Source organism: Myxocyprinus asiaticus, chromosome 24, assembly GCF_019703515.2.
Source record: "Myxocyprinus asiaticus isolate MX2 ecotype Aquarium Trade chromosome 24, UBuf_Myxa_2, whole genome shotgun sequence".
In the NCBI taxonomy this organism is placed as follows: Eukaryota; Metazoa; Chordata; class Actinopteri; order Cypriniformes; family Catostomidae; genus Myxocyprinus; species Myxocyprinus asiaticus.
This window is the reverse complement of record NC_059367.1, coordinates 42,962,926-42,985,883: the sequence shown is the minus strand read 5'-3', so window position 1 is coordinate 42,985,883 and position 22,958 is coordinate 42,962,926. Positions and strand designations below refer to the sequence as shown.

Below are 22,958 nucleotides of genomic sequence, written 5' to 3'. Positions count from 1 at the left end.
ATTCGTCTCCGACCCCACTAGATCTATGCCTTGCCTCCACAGAATGATTAATTCCTTTTCTAAGTTCACAGGATACAGAGTCAGTTGGTCTAAATCTGAAGCTTTGGCTCTGACAGTGTATTGCCCAGTAACGGCTTTCCAGAGGGGCGCCTTCCAGTGGCCCAAGCAGGGCATTAAGTATTTGGGCATTTTATTCCAAGCAAATTTGTCTGATTTAGTTCAAGTTCATTTTGATCCCTTAATAAAAAGTTTTCGAGCGATGTGGGCAGGTGGGCTTCAGACATTTGGCTCATTGGTCACTTCCACCTGAGAGAGACTAACCTCCCTGGTTAGTACTGAACAAGAAGTTCTTGCCCCTAATCGTAGAAGTTAAGTTACACCCCGTTATCTCACATTTGCACTCCATATGAACAAAAGTGTCCAGAGTGATTAATTCAGACATTTATTTAAATATTGCCTCAAGCATATGGCTGAACCCAAAATTATGTATTGATAAGTCCCCTTTCTGCTGGTCAGAGTCGATTGTGAGGGGGGTTTCTACACTCGGTGACCTATATGAGAGTGCTGAGATTTTTTGAAAATTTGGTTCAACATTTTGGGATTCCCAGATCTCAGTTCTATAGATATTTACAGCTGCGCCACCTGCTCTGTATTGTTTTTGGGAGTAGCATACATCCCCCTAAAGCGGCAGATACTCTTGGAGTGGTGATTACTGCTTTTGGAAAAGGTCATGAGGTATCGGTGTATTTCTCCCTGTTAATTCAGAGTCTGGGGGACAGAACTCTAACTTCTGTCAAGAGAAACTTGGTATTGGAGGAAGGATTGTGGGCTAGGATTCTAAAAAATGTCAAGTCTGTATGTAGAGATGCAATTCAAGATTTTACATAGGTTCTATTGGAGCCCCTCTAGATTGTATAGGCTTGGTCTTAAAGACACACCCACATACTGGCGATGCCAGTCGGAGGATGGAGACGTTTTTGGGTGTGTGTTAAGATCCAGGGGTTTTGGTTGAGGGTTCAGAGTGTAATAGTGGAAGTTAAATGTTGATTTTGTGTATTTATGGTTTGCTTTTCTATGTTCAAATAAAAAATGATAATCATAAAAAAACAAAGAAAAGCAAAACATATATACACATAATCAACATTTAACCCCCACTATTACCCCTCCCTTTCCCAATCCCCAACTCCACCCTGACCCTCAACAACATACCTGTGGTCATGGGGCCTGGGTAGCTCAGTGTTAAAATACGCTGGCTACCACTCCTGGAGTTCGCTAGTTCGCTAGTTCGAATCCCAGGGCGTGCTGAGTGACTCCAGCCAGGTCTCCTAAGCAACCAAATTGGCCCGGTTGCTAGGGAGGGTACAGTCACATGGGGTAACCTCCTCGTGGTCACTATAATGTGGTTTGTTCTCGGTGGGGGCGCATGGTGAATTGAGTGTGGTTGCCGCGGTGGATGGCGTGAAGCCTCCACACACGCTATGTCTCCGTGGCAGCGCGCTCAACAAGCCACATGATAAGATGCGTGGGTTGACTGTCTCAGACGCGGAGGCAACTGGGATTCGTCCTCCGCCACCCGAACTGAGGTGAATCACTATGCGACCACGAGGACTTAGAGCGCATTTGGAATTGGGCATTCCAAATTGGGAGAAAAAGGGTCACACATCCCTGTGGTCACACATGATTATAGGCACACAGAAAAAAAAAATAATAATCACACACATTTAAAACAAAACTTCTCTCTCCACTGCCCCTTCCCGAGAGCCCTCCAAAAATGCCAAATAGCTGCCCCATTTCCCATCAAATTAATCCCAACAAATCTGCCACCCTCCCCATCTCCGTGCACAATTCTTGAAATGAGGGTACTCCAGCCGACTTCCATCCCCTTAAGTTAGAACCCAATTGTTTATGTGTTTATCTCCTATATTGATGACTGCCCCATCTCCTAAAATACAGAGTCTGGGGCTAAATTAAATTTCAGTGCCCAATACATCACACATAAAACTCTGAAACTTCAACCAAAATTCTTGGATCTTAACACACCACCAAAAAACATGGGTTGTGTCTCCATCTTCTGATTGGCATCACCAGCAGGTGGGTGTGCCTTTAAGACCAAGCCTATACAATCTAGAGGGGGTCCAATAGAATCGATGTAAAATCTTGAATTGCATAAGGTGCACCCTTGCATCTCTAGATGCAGACTTGACATTTTTTAGAATCCTAGCCCACACGCCCTCCTCCAATACCAAGTTTAAATCTTTCTCCAATAATTTCTTGATAGAAGTCCCCCAGACTCTGAATCAACAGGGAGTAATACACTGATGCCTCATTGCCTTTTCCAAAAGCAATAATCACCACTCCCAGAGTATCTGCTGCTTTAGGGGGGTGTATGCTACTCCCAAAATAGTACAGAGCAGGTGGCGCAGCTGTAAATACCTAAAGAACTGAGATCTGGGAATCCCAAAATGTTGAACCAAATTTTCAAAGGATCTCAACACTCCCCTCTCATATAGGTCACTGAGTGTATAAACCTCCCTCACAATCCACTCTGACCAGCAGAAAGGGGACTTATAAATACATAATTTTGTGTCCAGCCATATGCTCGAGGCAACATTTAAATAAATGTCCGAATTAAACACTCTGGACACTTTTGTCCTCACTGAGTGCAAATGCAAGATAATGTTAGAAAGGCTTTGCAATGGCGAAATAGGGGCAAGAACTTCCTATTCAATACAAAACCAGGCAGGGGCTCTCTCAGGTGGAAGCAACCTAGTCCACCTTTGTCAATCAGCCTATGCAACTTACTGAAATGTAATCTGGGATGTTTACCATTCCAAATGAAGGACTTCGCTATGCTATCAGATTGCTTGAAATAAGAGAGGGGGACATCTACAGGGAGAGATTGTAGCAGGTAGTTGAATTTTGGAATACAGTTCATTTTAATAACATTAACCTTCCCAATCATAGATAAATTTAATGAAGCCCACCTGTCCACATCACTCGAAAAACTTTTTATTAAAGGGTCAAAACTGACACTAAATAAATCATACAAATTTGCTGGGAAAAAAATGCCCAAATACTTAATGCCCTGTTTGGGCCACTGGAAGGCGCCCAGCTGAAAAGCCATTACTGGGCAGTACGCTGTCAGAGCCAAAGCTTCGGATTTAGACCAACTGACTCTGTATCCTGTGAATTTAGAAAAGGAAGTAATAATTCTGTGGAGGCAAGGCATATATCTAGTAGGGTCGGAGATGAATAATAAAATATCATCTGCGTTAACCACCATCACCCCTGGAAAATCATCCTCCTTTCTTATCACGGCTGCTAATGGTTCCAGGGCAAGACAGAACAATAATGGGGAAAGAGGGCAAACCTGCCGGGTGCCCCTATCCAGAGTAAAATAATCTAAAGTTAATGCATTTTTTGTACCGCCGCTACTGGGTGTCTATAAAGTAACTTAATCCATCCAATAAAAGTATTCCCGTATATTTCCAAAATCTTAAAAAGATAATCCCATTCTACCATATCAAACGCCTTAGGAGACCTGGCTGGAGTCACTCAGCATGCCCTGGATTCGAACTCGTGACTCCAGGGGTGGTAGTCAGTGTCTTTACTCGCTGAACTACCCAGGCCCCTAAAAGAATTATTAATATCAATGGTCAAGGTAAATATTGCTTTGTCCCCCGACTCAAAGTATAACTGTCTTGCCCTTAATAGCCAAAACTCCACCTTCTGTGACAAAATAGTATTATATCTGTATTTCAATTGGGTCAATTCTCTGAGGCCATTAGATGACATTCAGCGCTTCAGCTCTGCCTCTGCACTTTTAATATTCCCTTTCAATTCCACAAGTTCTTGTGTTTTGGATTTTTTGGTGAATGAGGCCCCTAAGAACCACCTTAAGTGCCTCCCAAGCCACGGCCACAGAGGATTCTGAGGACCAGTAGGTCTCCATATAGACAATGATTTCAGCCTTTAGCATTTGTTGGAATTCAGGATTTTGCAAAAGGGATACATTAAAGCGCCAACTATATGATTTCTTTTTCTCCGTATGTGGCAACACCTCTAAACACACCAGGGCATGATCTGAGACTAAAATGTTCCCAATTGAGCAATCAATAACCGATGAAATCAGGGACTTTTATATATATATGTATATAAATATATATTTTTTAAATCTATTCTAGAGTAAATCTTATGGACTGATGAAAAAAATGTGTAGTCCCTACCAGATGGGTTCAAAAGTCTCCAAATATCTGTAAGACCAAGATTCTTACACATCCTGTGAAGTGTCACTGTTGCTCTAGGGGGCTTGCACACTTTTGCTTCACTGTGATCAAGGACTGAGTCCATCAAAAGATTAAAATCTCCTCCTATCATGAGGGGTGCCAACGGCTCACACAGAATCTTCAAACAGTCAAGTGAATGTTCAGAGAGTTGGTCCACTGGGCGGCAACGTGAGTACAACACAACTCACTCACTCTATTGACCTTATGAAGGATATCGCTTGCTGTGGGCATGTAAATGTTTTACGGCCAACCTTAGCATTTATTCTCAATTTGTCCGGGAATATCAGTGCAAAAACAACCTTCCGTTGATGTAAAAGTTTCTTGCATTCCTTGAATTGATTCCGTTTCTCTCTTGAAGAGTTTGCAAAGTCTGGGAACAAGAAAATGTGGTTCTTTCAAGAAAGCCTTCCTTTACTCAACCCACGCAACACAAGATCTTTATCGGATGATCTCAGAAATTTGGCCAGAATTGATTGGGGCCTGTCTCCCTCAGCAGATCGCTGTGAGCTCGCTCGATTTCCATCTTATGGCCCGTTATGTCAAGCAGATTCTGAAAGAACCCATCCAGGAATTTCACCATATCCTGTCCTTCCACTCCCTCCTGGACTCCCACTTAACCTGTTGATGCTCATTGACCCCACCCATGGGTTTGACTTTACTTTGCTTAAATGAGTTCACATTTACTATATAGTGTGCTGTTCAAAATTGTTCATAATGTTGACAAATTATACATCTTTATAATTTGTCAACATTAGTAACTCTTTTTTTGACTAGACTATATAGTAAATGTGAACTCATTTAATTAAAGTGACAACATTTCTGGGGGGCGGGGGGGGCATGCACATCAACAGGTTAAAAGGGTCATAAAGTGCTATTTTTATAATTGTATTATCTTCCCTGAGGTCCAATGATAATGTTATAAAAGTTTTTTTGCACAGTCACAATTTAAAAATATATGGGTCAAGGTACATGTTGCTGAGAGAAGGACCCAAATGCAGGAAGGCAGAATAGGGCTTTTATTTAAATAAATAAAATACAAATCAAAACTCTCATGACAGTGAAGAATAAACAACTGAAAACAAAACAGAATCTAGAACGACTGAAACTGGAAACAGACCAGAACACACTGACAGTGTTGCAACACAGCAAAACAATCCAACCAAGACAGAACAACAAAGGTGAGAATATATAGGAGCTGGTAATTGGAGGCAGGTGCCGCTGGTGACGAGCTGGGTGTAGAAACAATCAGTCGTCCTGGCAACAGAGCTGACGTTCTCCACATGGCACCTGCAAAGCACAAGAGGGAGAGAGAAAGGGAAACACAGACACACACACCAACACAAGACAGACAAAAGGGACTGTCCAGCCCAGACTGTGACAATATGATCATTTTCCACCCTGCTTTTGGGCCTTTGTCTGAAACACTCAGTTTTGGACTAAGCACCTCCTGAAATGCCCACTGTTATGATTGGCTAACATCGTGCAGCCCCTCAAATTCAGCAAACTCAATCGGAATAGAAACCTCACATTACAAAACAAAATTGCAGGGTTTACACATAACACACATCCAACACATTGCATCTGAATATATTAAACTGTACATCTCAAGCCTAACAGCTAACACACAGCACCATAAACTATCAAACAGTCATGACATTTGAAATATTCTTGAATGAAATGGTTTACTTATGTTTTTGAAGTGTTTTTAACTGCCCCATCCTTCAATAACAGTTCCTTTGCAAAGCTTGAATCGCATTATGACTGGTTTACACGCTGACATGAGCCGGAAAAAAAATGAACACATCATAGTCCAAAGAACGGTGAAATTACACACACACACATACTGAAGGCGCACTGAGGTGGATATCACTGGAAACATACAGAAACGGTCAAAGACGTTTGTAGAGCTGAGGAGGGCGGGGCCGGGCTGGAATGAGACACACCCGGTCCCCAATCAGCCTGATGGGGCGCACGAGGGATAAAGGCGGCCGGGGACGACAGTTCGAGAGAGAGAGAATTGCAGGCAGCTGTACTGTGTGTTTTTGGTTGTGTGTTTTGTTTAAATTGTTTATTAAATTATTATTTATATTATTAAGCCGGTTCTCGCCTCCTCCTTTCCACTAAACCCCCTTACACTGGTGCCGAAACCCGGGAAGGAGGAGGGATTCCTGTTGCAAAGTCCTCGACACCCAGGGGAGCGCCGCTGCCGTCCGACAGGGGACGGAGTAGCCCGACCACCCGGACGCGGGGAACGGCCACCGTCCACGAGGCGAGTGGGGACGGGACTCCCCGACCGCCTGGAGCGGAGGAGTGCCCTGCCATCCCCCGGGAACGCGGAGGGTTGAGAGAAGACCGCCGTCCGCGGGGGGAGGAGGGAAGCGACTCCCCGACTGCCTGGAATGGTAGGGCCGCTGCCAGGGGTGGAGGAGAGTCCCCACGGGACGCCAGGAATGCGGAGGGGCGTTCTGTCCGCTGGGGGTCGGAGGTCTGACTCCGGTCCGCCTGGGGAGGAGCGGCTGCAGTCCGCCTGAGAGGGTGGAGTAGTGATCGGGGACCATGCGATGGCGCATCAGAGAACTGGTGAGTTTCTTTTTTCTCTCTCTCCTCTCTCTCTCTCTCTGTCGCTCCGTGTTGGCCTTTCCCTCGCCATTTTGTGTTGTTGTTGTTTTTTCCCCTCCCAGGTCGAGGAAGGCGGGGAGGACACGCCGGCAGTCGGAGCATAAGGGTGGAATGAGAGGAAGGGTGGGGGGGGATGTACGTCATACCGGGGGCTCCCCGGCCTGAGGCAACGCCGGGAGGAGTGTAGAGAGAAGGAGGGCGGGGCTGGACTGGAATGAGACACACCCGGTCCCCAATCAGCCTGATGGGGCACGCGAGGGATAAAGGCGGCCAGGGATGACAGTTCGAGAGAGAGAGAATTACAGGCAGCTGTACTGTGTGTTTTTGGTTGTGTGTTTTGTTTAAATTGTTTATTAAATTATTATTTAAGTTGTCAAGCCGGTTCTCGCCTCCTCCTTTCCACTAAACCCCCTTACACCGTTCTATGTTTATATACACCAACAATTAAAAATAGCGTAGATGGGTGAAAGAATGAGTCCATGATGTGTTTGTGCTCAAAACAACAAGAGGCAGCAGCTAAATGAAAGAGAATTACATTCTCTCACTTTTCAACAAAAAAAATGGGTCTTTATTTTAACCTACAATCTTTCAAACAAATAATCATAAAAAATACAAAATGAATAAACTCAGTCAAATACCATTGTGGCAGCGGGGGCGTGGTCAAGCATCTCTCCGGAGAGAGAGAAAGTGATAAGGGCGCTTACACCTGAGCGAAATTATGTCTAACACCTGTCTCTAATTTCAGTGAGCACGGGGAGAGCGGCATAAATAGACACACCACAAGTAGAATAAGGAGAGAGAGAAAGAGACTGGTCAAGACAGAGCCGAACCAGAGCAAAGATTTTAATGAGAGTTTATTTTGTGAAGCGGTGTGAGATACTGGTTTAACTTAGTGTTTAAAGAGAGACTGTAAATTGTGCTGCGAAGAGGAAAAATAAACCCTTACCTTTCTCAGGGAATTCCCTGACAGGGATTTCCCTTTGGAGCAGTCGCGAGACGAAACCCTCAAACACGCCTTTGTCCAAGTGAGAGTCATCGATGGTCAACGACTCCAGCCGGACAACGCCCTTTCATACCCCTATTTTGCCATTATAAATGAGCAGTTGTATAGAGTGACACAGGACACTCAGACCAAAGAGGATACAACCCAACTCTTGATTCCAAGGAGCCGTCGGGAAATGGTATTCCAGGTGGCTCATTATAATCCCATGGCGGGTCACCTAGGAGAAAGGAAAACACTGAACCGTCTAATAGTCCGTTTTTATTGGCCGGGCATTGGCAGCGATGTCCGCAGGTGGTGTGCGGCATGCCACGAATGCCAACTGGTTAACCCACCGGCCACCCCAAAAGTGCCATTGCGCCCTCTCCCTTTGATCGAGGTCCCCTTTGAGAGAATTGGAATGGACCTCGTCGGGCCATTAGAACGGTCAGCATGCGGACATCGCTTTGTATTGGTCCTAGTGCACTATGCAACACGATATCCAGAAGCAGTGCCTCTTCGCAACATCTCAGCACGCAGTGTTGCGGAGGCACTCTTCAAAATAATCTCCCGGGTGGGGATTCCGAAAGAAATCCTCACCGATCAGGGCACAACGTTTATGTCACGGACACTACGCGAACTGTACGAGTTGTTAAATATTAAATCGATTCGCACCAGTGTATACCATCCTCAAACGGATGGCCTGGTGGAACGATTTAATAAAACCCTCAAAAACATGATTCGTAAGTTCGTACACGACGATGCTAGAAATTGGGATAAATGGCTCGACCCCCTGTTATTTGCAGTACGAGAGGTCCCACAAGCCTCCACTGGCTTCTCTCCATTCGAACTGCTGTATGGGCGACGCCCACGCGGCGTGCTTGATGTATTGCGAGAAGCCTGGGAGGAAGGACCTTCAAACAGTAAAAATGAAATTCAGTACGTTCTTGATCTTAGAGCAAAACTCCACACTTTGGGACAACTAACACAGGAGAATTTGCTCCAAGCTCAAGAACGACAGCGCCGACTGTATGACAGGGGAACTCAGCTAAGGGAATTTGCACCGGGAGATAAAGTGCTTGTATTGCTTCCCACATCGAGCTCTAAATTACTCGCCAAGTGGCAAGGACCCTTTGAAGTCACACAACGAGTGGGAGATCTCGATTATGAGGTTAAACGAACCGATAGAGGGGACGCACGTCAAATATACCACCTCAATCTCCTGAAACTGTGGAGGGAGGCGGTTCCCGTGACATTGGCTACGGTAGTTCCCGAGAAGGCGGAGCTCGGACCGGCGGTGAGTTCAAAACATAAACAGTTCACCCCAGTAAATTGCGGAGACCACCTCTCACCGAGCCAACTCGCGGAGGTTGCTAGGTTGCAACAGGAGTTTGCAGATGTGTTCTCCCTCTACCGGGACGTACAAAACTCATTCACCACCACATCGAGACCGAGCCGGGGGCTGTGGTATGTAGCCGCCCCTATCGATTACCCGAACACAAGAAAAAAATCATTCGGGAAGAATTAGATGCAGTGCTTGATATGGGGGTAATAGAAGAATCCCACAGTGACTGGTCCAGCCCAGTTGTTCTAGTGCCTAAGAGCGACGGGTCTGTACGATTCTGTGTGGATTATAGAAAAGTCAACGCGGTGTCTAAATTTGATGCATATCCAATGCCTCGCGTTGATGAGTTGCTCGATCGGTTGGGCACTGCTCATTTTTTTTCGACATTGGATTTGACGAAGGGTTATTGGCAGATCCCCTTGACACCAATTTCCCGTGAGAAAACCGCCTTCTCCACACCGTTTGGATTACACCAATTTGTGACACTTCCGTTCGGTTTGTTTGGAGACCCGGCTACGTTTCAGCATCTCATGGACCGAATCCTCAGACTGCATTCAGCTTACGCCACTGCCTATTTAGATGACATCATCATTTTTAGCAATGATTGGCAGCGGCATATGCAATATCTGTGGGCGGTTCTGAGATCGCTGCGCCGAGCGGGACTCACAGCGAACCCGAAGAAGTGCGCAATTGGATGGGTGGAGGTACGGTATCTGGGGTTCCACTTGGGCCACGGGCAGGTGCGTCCCCAAATTGACAAGACAGCGGCGATTGTGACCTGCCCGAGACCCAAGACCAAAAAGGGGGTGAGACAGTTCCTGGGGCTGGCTGGCTATTATAGAAGGTTCATACCTAATTATTCGGATGTCACCAGCCCGCTGACTGATCTCACTAAAAAGGGAGCTCCAGATCCAGTCCAGTGGACGGAGCAGTGTCAGCGGGCATTCACGCAAGTTAAAGCTGCACTTTGCGGGGGGCCGCTTTTACATTCACCTGACTTCTCTCTCCCTTTTGTTTTACAGACAGATGCTTCAGACAGAGGGCTGGGGGCCGTACTCTCGCAGGTGGTGGAGGGGGAGGAGTGCCCGGTGCTGTACATTAGCTGTAAGCTTTCGTTAAGAGAAACTAAGTACAGCACCGTGGAAAAGGAGTGTCTCACCATCAAGTGGGCGGTCCTCACTCTCCAATACTACCTGCTGGGGTGGGCCTTCACCTTCTGCTCGGATCAACCCCCCCACTCCAGTGGCTCCACCGCATGAAAGATACTAATGCCCGGATCACCCGTTGGTATCTGGCTGTTCAGCCGTTTAAGTTCAAGGTGGTCCACAGACCGGGGGTGCAGACGGCTGTCGCCGACTTCCTTTCCAGGAATCGGGGGGGAGTGGTAGGCAGACCGGATGCCGCCCCGGCCTGAGTCGGGCGGTGAGGATATGTGGCAGCGGGGGCGTGGTCAAGCATCTCTCCGGAGAGAGAGAAAGCGATAAGGGCGCTTACACCTGAGCGAAATCATGTCTAACACCTGTCTCTAATTTCAGTGAGCACGGGGAGAGCGGCATAAATAGACACACCGCAAGTAGAAGAGGGAGAGAGAGAAAGAGACTGGTCAAAACAGAGCCGAACCAGAGCAAAGATTTTAATGAGAGTTTATTTTGTGAAGCGGTGTGAGATACTGGTTTAACTTAGTGTTTAAAGAGAGACTGTAAATTGTGCTGCGAAGAGGAAAAATAAACCCTTACCTAAACAAGGAAAGCTGCTTCTCGCCTCCTCCTTTACAACCATAATTAAATTAGACTGAAATACTGAGATCAACTGAACAGAACAAAACTCAAACTATTGCTCAACTGAAGAGAACTGAATAGAACAAAACTGACCTCCTTACTGAGACAACAACCAAGCTTATAAGGAAGACGGTGGGCCCACTTAAACACAATAGGGATTAAACATTAACATGACATTTAACATATAACATTTATACATCTGGATTACATCCAGACAAACAAAGAAAAGAATAACAAAAGAAATAATTCACTAACATTTCATAACTATAAATTATATATAAATATATTTAACAAAAGATTGTCAAAATCTATTTTCCTCTCCCCGTGATGTTTCATCATTTGGTTTGCTCGGGCGGAATCATCAGGAGTGAAATTCGTGGTTTCTGCCCGGACCCCATTCTTTGTCACTCTCTAGGGCGCCGCTTCCGATGGCCATGACCGCGGATCAACACCATTCATCTCTCCACCTCACCGGTAACTTAAACTCAACAGAAATAAATATAAAAAACAACGCAAAATAATAATACAACGCAACTAGTATGTATGCACTCCAAACCAGTTAAGGATGTACTAAAATGTAAATAAAGAATTGAAATAGAAACCAGTTTGCCTTGCATCGTTATTATAAAACAATATTAAATGAAAATGTTAACTATGCATTTAAAATATCTAATCAAACTAAATTACTAGGATATGAAGAGAGAGAGAGAGATAAGGAAGATTGAGAGCAGTGTGTGTGTGTCTGTGTGTGTCTGTCTGTCTGTGTCTGTCTGTCTGTGTGTGTCTGTCTGTCTGTGTGTGTGTGTGTGTGTGTGTGTGTGTGTGTGTTTGTTTGTCTGTGTGTGTCTGTCTGTCTGTGTGTGTCTGTGTGTGTGTGCGTGCGTGCATGCGCACCTTCAACTGAGTGTGCGTGTTATGCAGCTACATTACGTCTTATTGATTGGATCCAAGATGGTGTACTAGATGGCAGCATAGTTAACAACTAGCGAAGTCCTAAAGTTTATTTTCATGTTTTCAGACTTTTTCCAACTAGTTTTTCAATGTAATATATTTCTCATCATCTAAAGATGGCAGGCAGAGCAAAACAATCTGAAGATAAGATAGTGAGTAGTAACAGAAACGAGCATGATTATGCCGAAGTGATGGAGGTAGCTGTTGCTGCAAACAAGCGTCTTTTGGAGGAAACTGGTGCTGAGAATCTACCTGTTACTCCCAGCAAAGTGCACGTCATGAAGAAAGTGCATCCTGAGCAGGAGGAAGAGATACCCTCGAGGCTATTCACTCTCTCGGAAGGAGGTTTGACCTGCAGGAATTAAAGTTGGAGGAGTTGTCAAAGAAAATGGAAGAGAACTGTAGTGTCATCTCTGAGGTTAAGGGAGAGCTGAAAGCTCACAAGCAGAAAGCAGCTGAAATGGATCTGGATCTTTCTGTTCTCAAACAGGAAAATAAAGAGCTGACGGTGAGGGTAGGAGAACTGGATCACTACAAAAGGGGTTGGAACTTACACATCAAAGGCTCGCCAGAGAAACAGAACGAGAACATCAGAGAAGAAGTGATTTCGCTGCTTTCAAAGATTGCTCCTGGAGTGCCCTGGGAAATGGAAGAGGCAGTTGACACAGTTCATTGAATTGGCAGAAAGAAAGGAAATCGCATGCGGCAAATCATCATTCAGTTTTCAAAGAGAATCTACAGAGATCAAGTTTGGGTGTTGTCAAAGGGATCAGCCATGTGTAAGGAGGCAGGCATTCCTTTCGCGGAGGACTTCAAGAGGACAGAGAATCTAGAGAAGCGCTTTGGCCTCACATTAAACAAGCACGTGCTGAAGGAAAAGTGACGTTCTTTCATGGGCCATTTGCTTTCATCAAGGGGAAGCAGATTTTGGGCTGATGGTGGAATTTGGAAAATTGGGAATTGTGTTGATTTTTGAAGGACTTTTTTTGTAACTGTTGCAGTTTCATTCATCTGATCTCGACTTTTTTGTAATGGCATAAGTCATTTGTTCACTGTGAGTTCTGTGAGTGTATGTTCTCTTTAAAGTCTTGTTTATCTTTTTGTTCGTTAAATGCAAGGGGACTAAAGGACATAGTAAAACATAAGGTATATTTATGTTTTGTAAAGGGCAGAAGTCACACTGTTTTTTTTTGCAAGAGACTCACTCTACTGAAGAGGATGCTGCTTTTTTGGGGGCCTTGATTTCCTTTTGAGGTGTGATTTTGAGCCTTCAAAATTAAAATGCAAACTATCGTCTTTTCATAGTCAGGTATTATTATATTGGAAGATGTTATACAAACACAATTTTTCCCCACATAGTTGCTGTTTGTGGAATAATAGGTGTATCCTCATTAATAGAAAGTCTGTGTTTTTTTCGTGATTGGATGGATAAAGGTGTCTGGTCTATTGTACACATTATGGATGGGGAATTTTCTCAGTTATGATGATTTTTGTGGAAAGCACAATGTCTCGTGTACTCGGAGATTGTATATGTCTTTGTTAAAAGCTATTCTGGCTCAGGTGGTTAAAGGTGCATTGTGTTATTCACCTGTGATACCAAGACTGAGTACTTTAATCATTTCTGGTTTCAATTTTATCGAGGAGAGTTGTAATAATAAGGTTTTAAGAACATTTGTAAATGCACAGACTTTCCCTTTACATGTCAGAAAGAGACCCATTGTTTGTGAAAGTGGTTCAAATTGGAACAATGTTTCTTTCTTTCCCTCTTCTACCGTAGGCTAAAGAAGTTCAGTTTAAAACGATTAATGACATCTATCCTTGTAATGAGTTCTCAGACATAGATTTAATATGGACTGCAATCAGTGCACCTTTTGTGAAGCAGACATAGAGTCATTGGAACATTTATTTTACTTGTGCAAATTTTCAAAAAAATTCTGGGATGTTTGGTTAAGTTTGAAATATGTAATACCTGACTTTGACTTTAAATCTATAAAATATGGTGTCTTTTTTCACAGTGGTGATGTTGAATTTTTGATTAATAATATTGTGGTTTTGGCCAATTACTTTATACATAAATCTAGATTTTTAAAGAATCCTCCCATCCTCTTGCATTTCCAGAAGGAATTGGCGATCTTCCTCAAATCCTTAATGTATGCATAATAAAAAAAGCCCTTAAATTGCATAAACTTTTGGAGATATACTTTAATGATTAACCCCCTTGTACAATATTCTTTTGGTCTAATTTTTTTTTTAATTTAATAATAATAATTATTATTATTTTTATTTTTTTTCTGTTAATCCTTGGCTATTTTCCTCTGTTTATTATGCTTATTTTTTGTTTGTGCTGCTATTTAGTTTTGACGGAATATATTAAGTTTTACATTTACTGTGGCTCCTTTGTATTTTCACTCAAGCAATAAAAGAAATAATTAAAAAAATATTACATCTTATTGTGCGGCCAGGCCGTCACAGCATTGTACACCTTTTCTTTGACTGTATCTTTACAAAACTGTTCTGGTGTGATTTGGAATAGTTAGGGTGAATACTAGTATTGATATACATTTAAAGGTGCACTCAGTAACTTTTGTCTTTGTGTCATCTTGGACACCTAGCGGCTTGGATGCAGCATCATTTCAGATCAATATTTTTCAGTTTCAGATGCCATTGTAGAAATATATTATTCACAGTCAGCCATGATTACTTTAATCAATGAGTGAAAGTGTCCAATAACAGGATGGTTTTAGCAAGATTAAGTGAGTAGTATTCGACTGGTCATGATTCTAGCATGGCTGCCCCCTTGAGGAGGCCCTCTCCATGTAGAATAAAGCAGCTTTTATAAGGTTACTGATATGACTAGTCAGTCTGGAAATTACATTTCCAGTCAGTTTTACCAGAGATGAACTACGGAACATTCGACAGCTTATACCAGACAGTCTTTTCCTGGTTTTTGAATATTCAGACGTTTTGCTAGACATTTTAGTTGGAGGCGCGGCTTTGTTGTTCAAGAGACGCAGGCAAGGAAGACGAGCCGGTGCACTGGTCAAACTCCGTCGGCGGAGCTTTCGAACAAAGCTTCCGAGCATTCATCTTGCGAATCTCCGCAAATCGCAAAACGGACAAACTACATCTCCTCACCCACACAAACAAGGACTTTTCAACCTCTGCTGCCTTGTGCTTCACAGAAACCTGGCTGAGTGAAGCCATTCCGGACAACGCGTTACATCTGCCGGGCTTCCAGCTGTTCAGAGCGGATCGCGTCACGGAGTTAACGGGGAAAACAAGAGGTGGTGGAACATGCTTTTACATCAATGAAAGTTGGTGTACAGATGTAATAACTTTAAAGAGGATGTGCTGTCCTAATTTGGAAGCGCTCTTTATTAACTGTAAGCCTTTCTACTGACCGCGGGAATTTTCCTCGTTTATTCTGGTGAGTGTGTATGACGCGCCAAACGTGTGTTTGAATGCAGCGCTGCAACAGCTGGATGATCAAATCACAGACATGGAACAACAAAACCCAGACTCAGTTATTATTATTCTTGGGGATTTTAACAAAGCAAATCTCACACATGAACTGCCCAAATACAAACAGCACATTACATGCCCCACCAGAGACAGGAACATACTGGATCATTGTTACACAACAATAAAGGATGCATATCGCTCTGTTCCTAGAGCAGATTTGGGACTCTTTGGTCACTGTCTGGTTCATCATCTTCCAACCTACAGGCAGAAATTAAAATCAACCAAACCAGTAGGAAGGACTGTAAAGAGATGGACCAATGAAGCAGAGCGAGAACTACAAGCCTGCTTCGATTGCATGGATTGGAGTGTTTTTGAGGCTGCAGCCACAGACCACAGACGAGCTCACAGATACTGTGACATCATATATCAGTTTCTGTGAGGATATGTGCATTCCTACTAGGCCTTATTTAAAGTTCAACAATGACAAACTGTGGTTTACAGCAGAGCTCAGGCAGCTTCGTCAGGCCAAAGAGGATGCTTACAGGGGTGGGGTTAAAGTCTTGTACAGTCAAGCCAGGAACACACTGAACAAGGAAATCAGAGTGGCTAAAAGAAGATACTCTGAGAAGCTGAAAAACAAGTTTTCAGCTAACGACCCTGCATCAGTGTAAAGTGGCATGAAACAACTCACAAATTACAGGACTCCTACCCCAACCCTGTGGTGGACCAACAACTGGCTGATGACCTGAATGTGTTCCACTGCAGATTTGAAAGGCCCAATCTCACACCCCACACCCACTCTGACCTTCACTTTACAGAAACACCAATGCCTCCTGCATCCCTTCTCCTCCCCCCTCCTTCTACTCAACCTGCACTTAAGATCTGTGAAAATGATGTGAGCTGCATCTTTTGGAAACAAAAGACGTGGAAAGCTTCAGGCCAAGATGCCGTCTCACCAGCGTGTCTTCGATCCTGTGTTAACCAGCTGGCCCCTATCTTCACACAGATCTTCAATAGATCACTGGAGCAGTGTGAAGTCCCATGCTGCTTCAAATGCTCAATCATTATTCCTGTCCCAAAGAAACCAAAAATCACAGGAATTAATGACTACAGACCTGTTGCCCTGACATCTGTGGTCATGAAAACATTTGAGAGACTGGTGTTGTCCCACCTGAAGGACATCACTGGACCCTTTTTAGATCCCCTTCAATTTGCTTATTGAGCAAACAGGTAAATAAATAAATAAATAAATAAAATAATAAACATACATGATTAAACTACACTCTCCACCTATCCCCTCCCCGAGATTCCCCCAAAAAAAACTAAATATTTGCCCCATTTTTTAGAAAATAAGTCCCTCAACCCCAGCCTTCTACTTACCGCCTCTTCAAATGCAGCTACCCTCCCCATTTCCACACACCACTCCGAAAAAGAGGGTGCTCCATTTGACTTCCAACCCCTTAAAATTACTTGCCTGCCGATCATGAGACTGGTCATAACCCAGTTTCTTTATGATTGTCCCCTAAATGCATGACCACTCCATCACCCAAAATACAGAGTCTAGGACAAAACAAAACCTGAGTGTTCAAAATGTCGCACAAATACCTCTGAACCCTCAACCAAAACTCCTGGATCTTAACACACCCCCAAAAGACATGGGTGGTGTCTCCAACTTCTGACTGGCATCGCCAGCAAGTGGGTGTGTCTTTAAGACCAAGCCTATATAATCTAGAGGGGGTCCAATAAAATCTATGTAAAATCTTAAATTGCATAAGGCGAACCCTTGCATCTCTAGATACAGACTTGACATTTTTAAGAATCTTAATCCACACTCCATCCTCCAATACCAAATTCAAATCTTTTTCCCATATTCTCTTGAGAGAAGTCAAGGCTCCATCCCCCAGACTCTGAATTAGTAGGGAGTAATACACTGATGCTTCATGGCCTTTTCCAAAAGCAGCAATCACCTCTCCCAAAGCACCTGCCGCCTTAGGGGGGTGCGTGCCACTCCCCAAAATAGTGCAGAGTAGGTGGCGAAGCTGTAAATACTTATAAAACTGAGATCTGGGAATGCCAAAATGTTGAACCAAATTTTCAAAAGATCTCAATACTCCACCCTCATATAGGTCACCAAGTGCATTAACCCCCCTCACAATCCAGTCTGACAAACAAAAAGGGGACTTATTAATACATAGTTTGGGGTTCTGCCATATGCTCGAGGCAACATTTAAATAAATATCAGAATTAAACACTCTGGACACTTTTGTCCATATCGAGTGCAAATGCAAAATAATGGGATGCGACTTAACCTCTCCGGCTAGTTTAATCGAAAGGCTATGCAGTGGCGAGATAGGGGCAAGAACTTCCTTTTCAATACAAAACCAGGGAGGGGCCCTCTCAGGTGGAAGCGACCAATGAGCCAAATGTCTAAGACCGAACGCATAATAATAAAACAAAATCTTGGGTAAGCCTAGCCCTCCTCTGTCAATTGGCCTATGTAACTTATTGAAATTTAACCTGGGGCGCTTACCATTCCAAATAAAGGACTTCGCTATGCTATCAAATTGCTTGAAATAAGACAGGGGGACATTTACAGGGAGAGACTGAAGCAGGTAGTTGAATTTTGGAATACAATTCATTTTAATAACATTAACCTTCCCAATCATCGATAAATGTAATGAAGCCCACCTGCTGACATCGCTCGAAAAACTTTTTATTAAAGGGTCAAAATTAACTCTAACTAAATCAGACAAATTTGCTGGGAATAAAATCCCCAAATACTTAATGCCCTGTTTGGGCCACTGGAAGGCGCCCGGCTGGAAAGCCGTTTCTGGGTTGTATGCTGTCAGCGACAAAGCTTCGGATTTAGACCAACTGACTTTGTATCCTGAGAACTTGGAAAAGGAATTAATAATTCTGTGGAGGCAAGGCATAGATCTAGTAGGTTCAGAGACAAATAATAAATTATCATCTGCGTAAAGCAGAAGCTTATGCGCCACACCTCCCGCTGTCACCCCTGGAAAATCATCCTCCTTTCTTATCGCAGCTGCTAATGGTTCCAGGGCAAGACAGAACAATAACGGGCAAAGAGGGCAACCCTGTCGAGTGCCCCTATCTAGAGTAAAATAATCTGAAATTAATCCATTTGTTCGTACCGCTGCTACAGGGTGTTTATAAGTAACTTAATCCAACCAATAAATGTACTCCCGAACCCATACATTTCCAAAATCTTAAAAAGATAATCCCATTCTACCATATCAAACGCCTTTTCGGCGACAAGTGAGATGGCAGCGACCGGAGATTGTTCATTCGCCACTGACCACGTGATATTGATGAGACGCCTGATGTTATCAGAAGAGCTGCGGCCCCGAATAAATCCCACCTGATCTATATGTATAAGAGATGTCATAACCTTACTTAATCGGTTAGCCAAAATTTTTGACAATATTTTAACATCTAGTTGGATCAGGGAGATTGGACGGTAACTTTTACACTCGCTTGGATCTTTGTCCTTTTTAAGAATCAGACTAATCCGGGCTTGTGTCATGGTTGGAGGAAGTTTTCCCTTCTTTAATGCTTCTGTATAAACTTCTAACAAAAGTGGGGCCAATTCTGTAGCATAGGATCTAAAAAATTCTGCAGCAAAACCATCTGGACCCAGAGCCTTGCCAGTAGGTAGGGACTTAATTACCTCGTCAAGCTCCTCCAAGGTTATCTCAGAATCAAGAGAGTTTCTTTGCTCAGTCGTCAGTTTAGGAAGATCTAATGGTTCCACAAAGTTTCTAATATCTTCATCAGTAGATGAAGACGTGGAACTATACAGATCAATATAGAATTCTTTAAAGGCATTATTAATATCAATGGCTGAGGTAAATATTTCACCACCAACAGATTTCACTGAGGGAATGGTAGAAAAAGACTCTCTCTGCTTTATATATCTAGCCAAAAGCTTCCCTGCTTTGTCCCCCGACTCAAAGTATGATTGTCTTGCCCTGAATAACCAAAACTCCACTTTCCGTGACAATACAGTATTATATCTATATTTCAATCGGATTAATTCTCTGAGGCCACCAGATGACATTCGGCACTTCAGCTCTGCCTCTGCACTTTTAATATTTCCTTCCAACTCCACAAGTTCTTGTGCTTTGGATTTCTTGATGAATGAGGCATACTGTATGATCCGGCCCCTAAGAACCACCTTAAGTGCCTCCCAAGCCACACCCACAGAGGATACTGAGGACCAGTTGGTCTCCATATAAACACTGATTTCAGTCTTTAACATTTGTTGGAAATCAGGATTTTGTAAAAGGGATACATTAAGGCGCCAACTATATGATTTCTTTTTCTCTATATGTGGCAACACCTCTAAACTCACCAGGGCGTGATCTGAGACTAAAATGTTTCCAGTTGAGCAATCAACAACAGATGAAATGAGGGATTTGGATATCAAAAAAAAATCTATTCTAGAATAAATCTTATGGACTGATGAAAAAAATGTATAGTCCCTACCAGATGGGTTCAAAAGTCTCCAAATATCCGAAAGACCAAGATTTTTACACATCCTGTGCAGCGTCAATGTTGCTCTAGGGGGCTTACACACTTTTGCTTCACTGTGATCAAGGACTGAGTCCATCAAAAGATTAAAGTCTCCTCCCAATATTATATCATGAGGGGTGCCAGCGGTTTGCAACATCCCTTCAAGATCTATAAAAAAGCCCTGATCATCAGCGTTAGGTGCGTAAATATTAGCCAAAATCAGACTTTGCCCTTGAATTTCAGCTAAAACAATAATTACTCTTCCTAATTTATCTTTAATCTGTTTGAGAAATTGAACTGTAGATGTTTATTTACCAATATAATGACTCCCTTGCTCTTACTTGAGCCAACACTAAAGAAAACATGTCCACCCCATATCTTCCCAAATTTTTCGGCTTCCTGCGGGGAGAGATGTGTTTCTTGAAGAAACACTATATCATATTTCTTACGTTTAAGAAAAGTAATAACCTTCCTTCTTTTTATGGGGTGCCCCAACCCATTCACATTCCATGTGGAGAGAGACAACTTATTCATATTAACATTTGACATATTGATATAATAAAAATAAAAAATTGTGTGTGAAAAACAAAATTATGAAGACCACATTCCCCATTAGTGAAACAATCAACCCCCGAACATCCCCCCAAACAAAACAAACAGAAAAAAGAAAAACGTGCGCATTAACCCCGCGCACAACAGCGCCAACCAGCGACAATCCCTCTAAACTCAAAAGGTCCATGAACGCCCACGAGTCCCCACGACAACTTTGCCATCGGATTGCTCAATTTTGCCTCACAAATTTGTGAGGCAAAATTACATAACAGAAAATACTTTGTGAAATAAACCCAGTTAATAGGAAGAATGAGCACATAAAATGTGTAGATTCATTCACAGAACTGTCTCAAGGATGTGATCTTCCACAAAACAAATTCCAGCTGATATAAAACCGTTCAGATTCCTTGGACAGACAAACGAATGTTCCGTGAGCCGGCTGTTATGAGTTCAGCGGATGACGTAATCATTCAAATGTCCCGTAAAAAAAAAAAAAAAAAAAAACTCAAAACAAACTACAGCCAGCAGGAGGAATAAGCACGAAGAATGAACAGATTAATCCAAAGCTGTTCCAAAGGAGTGTTATTCAACAGAACATGCTCCAGCCGCTAGGCGGAACCAATACAAAAAGAAACAAAACCGGCATCCCGTTTCCCCGGATGGTCGAGTCAATTCTCTCGGAGGTTGCATAAAAGTATATACCATGACTTACATAATCCGTCAGCTTTATAAAAGACATCCTTTGTGTGAGCATGTAAATATTTTGCGTTCATCCGTAGTGTCCACTCTCAAACTGGCCGGGAACTTCAATGCAAATGTAATCTTCCATCAATGCAAAAGTTTCTTTAAGGAAAAGTGTTATTCATAAAACAAGCTCCAGCCGCACGGCGGAGCCAACGCAAAAAACCCAAAATTTCACCCAGCTTCCTCAAGAGATAGGTACAGCGAGTCAGGCCCACTCACATGAGAAACATCCAATGGTTTACACAGCCATTGATTCTATAAAAGACATTGCCAGATTTGGACATGTGAATACTTTGCGACTGTTTTTTGTTTCTATTCTCAGTTTGGCAGGAAACATCAGAGCAAACGAGATCTTTTTCTGATGTAAGAGTTTCTTACATTCCTTGAACCGATCGCGTTTCTCTCTTGTCGAACTCGCAAAGTCTGGGAACAAGAAAACATTATGGTTCTTCCAAGAAAGCTTCCCTTTGCTCCTTGCCTGGCGCAACACAAGATCTTTATTGGATGATCTCAGAAATCTGGCCAGAATCGATCTGGGCCTATCTCCCTCAGCAGATCTGTGAGCTGGGACTCTGTGAGCTCGCTCGATTTCCAGCTTGTGGCCTGTTATGTCGAGCAGACTCGGGAAGAGCTCGTCCAGGAATTTCACCATATCTCTGCCATCCTCATGCTCAGGAATTCCAACAATTCGAATGTTATTCCTGCGGTTTCTATTTTCAAGATCTTCAAGCTTTTCAAGGAGATGTTCCTAATCAACTTTGGTCGCGGGCGGATTAGCGGATGATTCCCTCTCCGAAGATTCCAGAAAATCGATTTGTTTTTCAACATCAGACACTCTTGTACCTAACTCAGAGAATTTTATTTCCATCGCCGTGATCGATCGACGTATTACAGCGAGATCCTCCAAGTCAGCAAGAATCTTCGTCAACATCATCGACATGTTGGACAACTGACACTGGATCTCCTCTCTTGCCACGCAATCCAAATCGAGTCCCCGGTCTGTAGGCCTGTCGGGGCTTTCATCCTGAACAAGTAAGTGTCTTTTAATATCTCCAGAGCCCGAGGATTTTTACTTCTTTGCCATGTTTTGCAACAAAGGACAAATGTGTAACTGGGTGTATCAAATTTCACCAGATTATAACATGAGAATAATCAAAAATTCAGCAAAGTGCGCAGAGCTCGTCGCTCACACGTCTGCTCCTTGCATGGCGTCCATTTTCCCTCCAGTCAAAACAACCTTGAGCTGAACATGCTCAAAATGGTGGAGATGATTGTGGACTTTAGGAGGAACAATCCAACACTGACCCCCCTCATCATTCTAAACAGCATTGTGGCAGCAGTGGAGTCATTTAGGTTCCTGTGCACTACCGTCTCACAGGACCTGAAGTGGGAGACACACATTGACTCCATTGTGAAAAAGGCTCAGCAGAGGTTGTACTTCCTTCGCCAGCTGAGGAAGTTCAACCTGCCACAGGCGCTGCTGATACAGTTCTACTCAGCGGTCATTGAGTCTGTCCTCTGCACTTCAATAACTGTCTGGTTTGGTTCAGCTACGCAATCAGTCATTAGAAGACTACAAAGGACAGTTCGGACTGCTGAGAGGATTATTGGTTGTCCCCTGCCCTCCTTTCAAGAACTGTACACTTCCAGAGGGAGGAAAAAGGCTGGAAAAATCACTCTGGACCCCACTCACCCTGCCCACTACC

General features: G+C 43.4%; 1 protein-coding gene across 2 annotated transcripts in view; it reads left to right on the top strand.

Moving 5' to 3' along the window:
* The window catches only part of LOC127414602 (solute carrier family 35 member E2A-like), a 72,185-nt gene that overhangs the window by 28,487 nt on the left and 20,740 nt on the right, over positions 1–22,958 (top strand). Inside the window, exon 1 of one of the 2 annotated variants that reach the window (XM_051652750.1) lies at positions 5,317–6,866. The exons of the other annotated variant lie outside the window; for it this stretch is intronic. The gene's annotated coding sequence lies outside the window, so the exon portion shown is untranslated. Of the gene's footprint in view, positions 1–5,316; positions 6,867–22,958 lie in introns of those variants that run through there. 2 annotated transcript variants of the gene reach the window in all.